Below are 8,648 nucleotides of genomic sequence, written 5' to 3' on the forward strand. Positions count from 1 at the left end.
ATTAGATCCCTCCTCCCCTGTAGGTAGAGAACACTGCCATCTGCAGAAAAAAAGGGGAGCTGTGTCACACCTGATGGCAGCAAACTGCTGAAAATTCCAAATTCCCCGAGTGACAAGGGACACATTTCCCAGGGCCAGTGTAATAGGCTGTGAGGACAGCAGGGCATCACTTAGAGCAGAGCTGTGATTTCCTTGATGGAGTGTCCTCAGCAGGGCACTGGGGGCCAGGGATGCTGCTTGCTCACAATAACAATCTTTCTGAGCCTCTCAACTGCCCTGGAAATGAATACCAGCCCTTGCAGCATAGAAATGAGGAACTTCAATTTCTGCTGAATCATTTTTCTCTGTCCTGGAAGAGAATAGCTGTGATAGATGCACTGCAGGGAAAGAACAGGAGCTTCTGGAGTTCCATGCATATCAACAAGTTCCAAAACTGCTATCCCTCCATCTTTATTATGATATAAAAGCTATCAAGCCCCAAATCTCTCCTCTCCCACCTCCTCCTGACATGATGGGGTTTAATACATGGCCATGTTTGTTGTTTGATGGTGTTGCTGTAGTGCTGCTGTTGGCACAGCTGGTGCACACCTGGAAAGATCAAAAAGGGGGCTGAGACCCCATTTTGGGGGCAAACAGAACTGCAGGAGGAGGCTGGGACCTGCCCAAAACCGTGCCAGCTTTAGGTGTCTTGGGGATCAGATTTACCACTGCACAACCCACGAAATGAAGAGTTCTCAAGGCAAAAACTGCTGGAGTAAAACTGTGTGGGAGGGAAAACTGAGTAAATGTTCAGGAAGGTAACTCAGGTCTGAGCATGGAGGCAGAAATTTCATCCTCTGAAACCCTGAGCTCAGTGTCAGCAGAGATTTCATCCTCTGAAACCCTGAGCTCAGTGTCGCTGCTGTGCCTAGGGAATACTTGTAAAGAGAAACACTGAAGGGACAGAAAATACAAAATCAAGATGTTTCTGTTTGAGGCAGACCTTGCAATTTACACATTTTACTTCTGCCTCAGCTCAAGAGTAAAGTTATTTCCCAAAACGTTTTGGAAGGTTGGGAAGGTTTAAGGAGACAGTGAAATAAAGGGAGGATGGGGCAGATTCCCTGCAAGGACAAACCTGGGCAAACAGAGGGGAGAACTTTGCTTGCCAGGCCAGGCTGGGGCTTTTCTAACCAAAATAATTAAACTGAAGAAATGCAGAATTTCTCAGTTTGGGAAGGGATCTCAAACCTTCTAAAAGTGCATTGGTACAATTGCAGATATTAGCAGTTTTTATAGAGATGTGCAGTTCTGTGGCCATTTGACAGGATCCTGGTTTCCTGTGCTTTCTGTTGGCAATGCATTTCACAGATTCTTTATGCCTCAGTTTTAAGAAGAGTGGGTTTTTCTAGATTTAAATGTACTTCAATTTTCTGCCTCTATTATGAGAGTAAATAGAGTAATCACTTATTTTACTTTCTTAAAAGTTCACTATTTTATCTATTATTCTTCTCTTACTCATCTTGACTAAAGAAAAATATCCTGTTTTGCACTCCTGTTTTTTGTTCATAGCTTTGATAATTTTTTTGCTCTTCTGCAGAGATCCCTGGTCCATTCTGTAATTTTTTTTTTCAAAGAGTGTGACCAGAATTGCAGACAACAATTGAGGGAGGAAGCTATTTCACTATTTTCTAAGACAGACTCATAATAACATACCTTCTGCAAACAGAATAAACTCATCTGGCTGAGGAAAATCCTTAAAATTCCTGAGAGTGCTTTGGAAGTGCTTGATTCAGTGCTCTTGGTGGGTTGATAACACAGAGTTTGCATTAACTTCAGTTTCACCCTTCTGCTTTTTGTGTTTGGTATCTGCTTAGATGAGGATTTTCTAGGGCTGTAAAGGACTTTATGGAACCTTTGCCCCATCGAATTTCAAACCCCACCAGACTCCTTTGAACAGCCCATTCTTATTGAAAAGCATTTTTCTGTACCTCTGGATGTTTAGAGAGCTCTTTAAATACAAAAGAAATAATGTAAATAACTGATTCTTTTAAGGGTTCATTCAGGATTTGGGCCCCTACTTATAAGTCTGGATATTTTAACTCCATTGTTTTCAAATGGAAGAATTTATTTTAGTTTTATTATTGAATACTGTGACCATTGCCTTTAATTGTACAGGGATGGTTCTCGTGTCTGGAGGAATTACTGAAAACCTCTGTGAGAAGACAGAAGATTTTTCACAGTTATTAATTGTATAAATTACTGCCAAGGAAGTTCATGAAAACAACTGCACAGAAAGCTCAAACTGAGCCAGTGGTGATGGTCCAGAACCTTCTGTGGGCTGAGGCCAAAGGGTCCCACCTTTCCCATCCCCACCACAATTACAACCTGTAATTAGTTCTGTAATTAGCATTTTGTAATGCTACCTCAGGTAACAGGAAAACAAACCTCCATGTCCTGCTGTGTTTTATACTGCCGGAGATTTTTAATTTCCTCCCTTATCAGACAGACTCAAGTTGCTGCATCTGGAGACAAGAACTCCCAGCTTCTCTTTTTGCTCACTAAACTATCAGATTCCTTGGCAATGCTGACTTCCATCACTTTGCCTCACCTGGACAGGAAATAAATATGAAATTCCCAGAAATATCATCTCCAGGAGACCTGTAGGAGAAAACAAAAAGGGTTTTTGCTGCCATGCCAAGCCCAGTTAGGAATGCAAGGCTGCAGCTCATTTCTGCAGGCAGTGCCATGACCATGGATGTGCATTGGATAATTGCAGCACCAATGGCTGTGGCATTTGCACACACATTTATCCAATTAGCATGAGCAGAGTAATTTCATGCACAAATTAGCTGCACAATTGTGCATGCCTCCTGCACATGTAATTGCATGCCTAATTGCTCTGAAAGTCTTGTTCACAATGTGTGTCTTGATTTTTATTGTAATGTGACATTAAAAACAGTTTCATTTGTAGAAATGCCAATCTTGTATAATGTTAGCATTTGGAAATAACTCCAAGTTCTCTTTATAGATTTCAAAAATCAAATATTTCTCTGTGTGCTACCTGTGGGCAATGTGAGCTCAAAATCCACAAATTAATGACAGTTGAAAATCTAACTTTCTTTTTGGTTTTTGATAATTATAGCCTTAATAAATCCTATAAACACTCTATCCTTTGTGTAGGAATTGGGCCAGAAAATTGCACTATTTTTGTTTCTTCTATGCTGCATAAAAAGAAAAATAACACTATAGTAGGAATCCTTGCATGGGCACATTGTTAAAATATTGCCATGGTTTTATATTAAAAAATATATATATTAAACAATATATTTAGTTCATATAAACATGAAAGAATTTTCTGTAGAATTTTCTATAATTCTCAGGTTATAGAAAAATATCTGGAATCAGTGAAGGCATAATTTCATTTGCTGCAATAATTCAACATCTCATTCTCCCTCTGTAAAGCCACTGCTTGCAGCATTCAGACAAAGTTTAGTTGCTGACCTGTTCTCATTCCCTTTTTTAAATGGCATAAACCAGGAATCCTCCCAGTCATCCAGAGATGGAGTTTTGCTTATTTGGAGCAGAAAATCCTGAGGAGAGCTGCCTTTATCACTGCTGGTGGTGTTTCTTTAAATGAAAATATTTCTTTCTCCCTCCCCTAAAGGTGCAGAGCAAATCCTATTTCTTTTTGCTTGGTTTTTAAAATACTTTGGGGAATGCCTATGTCAGTAAAACCCAGCCTGCTTGTACCTGTACAGCTGAGAGCATTTTAATATCTACATTTGACCAAATTCTGTTTTTTTTGTGGCCATTGGTCAGAGCTGAGAGTATTTTAATATCTACATTTGACCAAATTCTGTTCTTTTGTGGCCATTGGTCAGAGCTGAGAGCATTTTAATATCTACATTTGACCAAATTCTGTTCTTTTGGGACCATTGGTCAGAGCTGAGAGCATTTTAATACCTGCATTTAACAAATTCTGTTCTTTTCTGGCCACTGTCAGCAGCAGAATTTGGGCAATGCAGGAACTGAGCAAAGGGCACCTCAGGCTGGGTCTATCATTTATTATCCTGGATTTATTTCTACTCCACCACTGTTTTTTCCAGGAAAGCACCAGCAGAGAGAGCTGTTCTCTCACTTTCCCACCAGCAGCACTTCTGAATTCTGCCACCTGTGCAAATGAGGTTTGACACAGGATTTGGTGAATCTCTGACTCCAGCAGCTCCTGCAGGGCTTTGCACGTTTTGTGTCTGAAAACAAGAATGTTGTAAATGTTCAGGATACTCAGCATTTGCACCAGGACTGAATTAGAACATGTCTACTCAACTCAGACATTTGGAGGTTTATATACATTCAAAGGCAGAAATTCTGCTCCTTGTAAACTCAAATAATCCCACCAAGACTGACTTTAACAAATATATTTTAATGAATGTAATTTCAGCGTGTTTTATGGATTTTGCTTATCTTGAAAAATGTGATCCTTGTGATTATTTTCAAATTTACTTTGGAAGGCCAGGTTAATTTTTAAAATGTAATTCCAAATTCTGACATCCTTGCAGCTTCTTAGGGCTGGTTTCTCTGTCCTCATCCATCAGGATTTACTGAGCTGCAGTTCCTTGTCCCCTTTATTACTGTCCTGTTCTGCTTCTTCTTTTTCTTCTTGTTCTGCTTTGGGTTGGAAAGGACCCTAAAGCCCCCCCAGTGCCACCCTTGCCCTGGGCAGGGACACTTCCACTGTCCCAGATTGCTCCAAGCCCTGACCAGCCTTGGACACAAAAGTTATTGAGAACACATTCTCCTATTAACTTGGAGGTGTAAAAGTATGAAAACTATTGGTATATGGATGCAGTTTTTCTCTGTAGATTTATAACAATGCAAAATCAGTGTTTTTCTCCAGTTTTTAGCTTCATTTTTAATTTATTCATTCTGTGTTGTTCTCAGGATGAGATTATTGATAAGTGCAGATAGCTGAAGTAATGTTCCATCACTTTAATCAAGAAAAAAAGTTTTGATTAAAGTATTTGCAGCATGGAAATAATAAATTATGCAACTTTTACCTAATTATTAGCCCATATTTATAGACATATTAATAGAAAAATGTCTACAGATTCCTAGAATTTGCATTAACTTTAGTAAAAATCCAGTCAGCCATGCCAAGAGTGAATGTTTACTGCTTTAAAATGAACACTGCATTATTTTTTTCTTAAAAATCAGCAGACAAATGCTCATGATGCTGATTAATGACAGGTGAACAAGGGATATATCAAATACCAGGACTATATTATCATGGAATCTTCATGTGCAGTTATTTAATTTAGGACTGTAGTTATTGTGTCTGTTTGTATCAGCCATGTAATTGCATTTTACAGATACACGTTCAGACACAATTTTTATTTGCATCCAGAAAGAAAATGTCATTAGGGAAAATAATTTCAGATCACCTCTTTTTGCATGTCTTGCTGGCACATAAGTGGCATTTGGCTGGTAGGGAAAATCTGCTAATTAGCAGAGCAGCATCAAAGTTGGAATTAAAAATCCACCCCCTAGAATGAGTAGCAGGGCTTAAATAATGGAAACTGAGCTGCTGGGGGTTGTCTAGTGTGAAGTCAGTGAATTTATTTTTCATTTCTGTGATAGTTCTATGGAATCTAAAAATTGGTTGGTTCCTTAGAGGAAAAGTGATGGAGAACTGAGATTTAACTGTGTCTCTCCCTAGTCCTTGATAACTGGGATTATGTGTGGCTTTCAGTACTCTTCTTTTCAGAAGATTTAGTGAGGATGTGAAATCATGAACGAGTGGCTCATCAAGTGCTGCCCAGGGGAGGCTTCTTGATCTCACAGCTTGTTAAGGAGAAAAGGATCTTGTGTTTGAGTATGGACCTGGAGAGCACCAGAACCATAAAATCTCCATTAAATCAGGAACCTGAGCCTTTCAGCCTCTGGCAAGTTTCTCCTCATCCATTCCTGTGCTGTGCCTGTGCAGTGAATTACTCCAGGTGGAATCATCCCCAAATCTTCACTGCAAGAAGGCAAATTCACCACCTGGCCAGGAGTGAGCACTGCACCAAAACCCCTGCACAGTTCAAAACAGCAGGGCAAGAGTGGTTACCCAAACCCCCAAAATCAGCTGTGGGAGGGCTCTGGAAGCCAGGCACAGGCACAGGTTTGTTCTGTCAGATCTCAGGGGGGTTTATGATGTCAGCAGAACATGTCATTTAAGTGTTGATTTTTAGGGAGTAAACACTAGAAAGTGAACAGGCTTGCTGCTTGCAAAGTGTGCTTGAATGACAGCTGTTCTGTTTTCCTAAATTTCAGCAAGCAAAGTAGCTTGAAGTGTTCAGGAGCTAAATCTGTCAACTTTCTGATACAAAGGAAATTTTTTGTGGGGTTGGAGCTCTGACAGAAGTGGGGGTGGAAGCACAGTGACAGAACAAAAATCAGAAATAAATACAGCTTTACTTTGCACTTAAATTTACATTCTTGCCATATTTCAGAGCCCAAGGCAGACACAGTTTAGGGCACTGCTAGTGAACAATATTTCTGACAGGCTGTGGGTGTTTTGATCTCCCTTCCTCTGGACATGCAGGGACAGCCAGAGTCAGGGCAGGACTGGGAGGGTGAGCTGATCATCCCCAGGGGGACCCAGCCAGACCCTCCCTGCACTTGCCATGGGTTTATTACACCTGGAAATAAATGATAATAATGACATAACTCTCAGTGTCTAGTGCATGCTTAGAAATTAATAATGCTTTGGGTATCATATCTTTGTTTCTGCAGCTGCTGCTACTGGAGGCTCTCTGTGTGCAGATTCTATTTAAATTCCCTTTTTCTTTTGATGTCTCTGTCAGCATTTGAAGCTGACTGATATTAATCCCAGTGCTCACTGCTGCCCTGCTTTCCCCTGTGCATACCCCATGGCCTCTTGCTTAATGCTCAGCTGGCAAAGGTGCAGACACACAGACTAATGACTTAGGCTGGCTGCTGAGCCTAAAGCTTTTGCCATTTTGGTTGAGGTTATTATTTTTTTTCAATTTTCTCTGCAAAAGGTAAGGGGTGTTACCCCCAAAAACCCTCTGAGTGTGGAAGCAGCTACAGAGTTAGCAGAGCTAGGATGGCAAACTGGGTTTAATACTTGGTGAGCATTCAGTGATACGTCCTGAAGGCCTTGAGTGAGTCAAAGAAATAATTTAATTCATAGTTTTCAGTGTGTGTCTCCTGCTGGTAGGTTACTCACTTGAAAAGTGGCCATATTTTACTGTCAGTAGCATTGGAAAAGAAATAGTGCTCGTTTCAGTACAAATGAGAGAGAAGTGTTACCATAAGACAAATTTTTGACGAGTGTTCTTCTGTTGGTACAGATGGCATCTGTGTATTTTTATCACTATAAATCACTCACAGTTGGAGTCATACTTAGTCCAATATCTTGCTTTATGTTTATTGACATAATCACAGTTTTAGAGACGATATTAATCACTCAGTTCTTTGGAAACATTTGGATTGGTAGATGAAAAAACATATTTATTTTGAGAAAGCAAATGGTACAATTAATTTTCGCATATTTGTACATTTGCAAATAATAAACAAACTATATTGCAAAGCAGTGAATTAGTACATTGAAACATTGATTTGTAAGCCTTGTTTTTCTCCTTCAGCACTGCAGGTGTGTGATAAATCAGGACTCCTACACCAGCAGGAAATACACCAGGGAGAGTCACCTACATTTAAATGCAAACTGTATTTTTGCTGTTTTCCCAAAAAGTCCCAGCATGTTGGTAAGATCCCTCAAGAAGTCTTGAATTTGTTTTTTATAATGTTATAATTTTTTTTCCTGCTGACCACAGCAGCAGGAGCTGGTAATGGTAGATGGGAGGGGAGGGTGGGAGAATGACACAAAGGATCAAATCAGCTTTTCCCTTCCCTTCTTTTGGGGCAAGGTCACCCCTGGCAGGGTGGGAGCACCTTGTGCACAGAGGGGAGAGCAGAGCCACGAGCAGCACTGCTCCCACTGCTGATTTCTCTGACTTGCACCTCGTGTGATAATTGATAAAATATTCGTGTTAATCATAAAAGTATTGGGGTTTGTATAAACCAAAATATTAAGGTCTGAAGTGAAGCATGAACACTAAAGGAAAATATTTGATTAAATCATTCTGTTTTAAATCCCCCTGTTATGAATATTGTTTCCTAATAAGTTGTATCTACTCCCAGTTTGCAAAACCAGACTTTCCAATAGTCTGATAGATTTTGCAAAATCAGACTTCCTGCCTTTGTTCAATCAATGCTGCCTATCTACAAAAAACAAACTTCCCAATTTTTGCTGTTTTTTATCTACCAAGACCAGATGGTTATCTATGACTGACTATCACCCAGAGACTTTATGGATGTTTATTCATCACCACTGCTTACCTGGCAAAATTATGACAGCAGAAACCCCAAAATTATTGATTACAACAAGAGACCATACTATAAGAGAGGCAGCAAACCAAGGTTTGATGGAGCCTGGAGTGGGCAGGGATCCCTCACGTTCCCCAGTGCTGCTTGCTCCATCTATATAAAATAAAGCAAGCTAAATTTTGCTGAATATCTTTTTGTTTCAAATTTGTAACAAAAGGGGCTGGGAATCCCTGCTGGTGATGCTGGAAATGTTCCCATCCCAGCAGGAATGG

The sequence above is a fragment of the Erithacus rubecula genome (genome assembly GCF_903797595.1).
Source record: "Erithacus rubecula genome assembly, chromosome: 15".
NCBI classification, from domain to species: Eukaryota; Metazoa; Chordata; class Aves; order Passeriformes; family Muscicapidae; genus Erithacus; species Erithacus rubecula.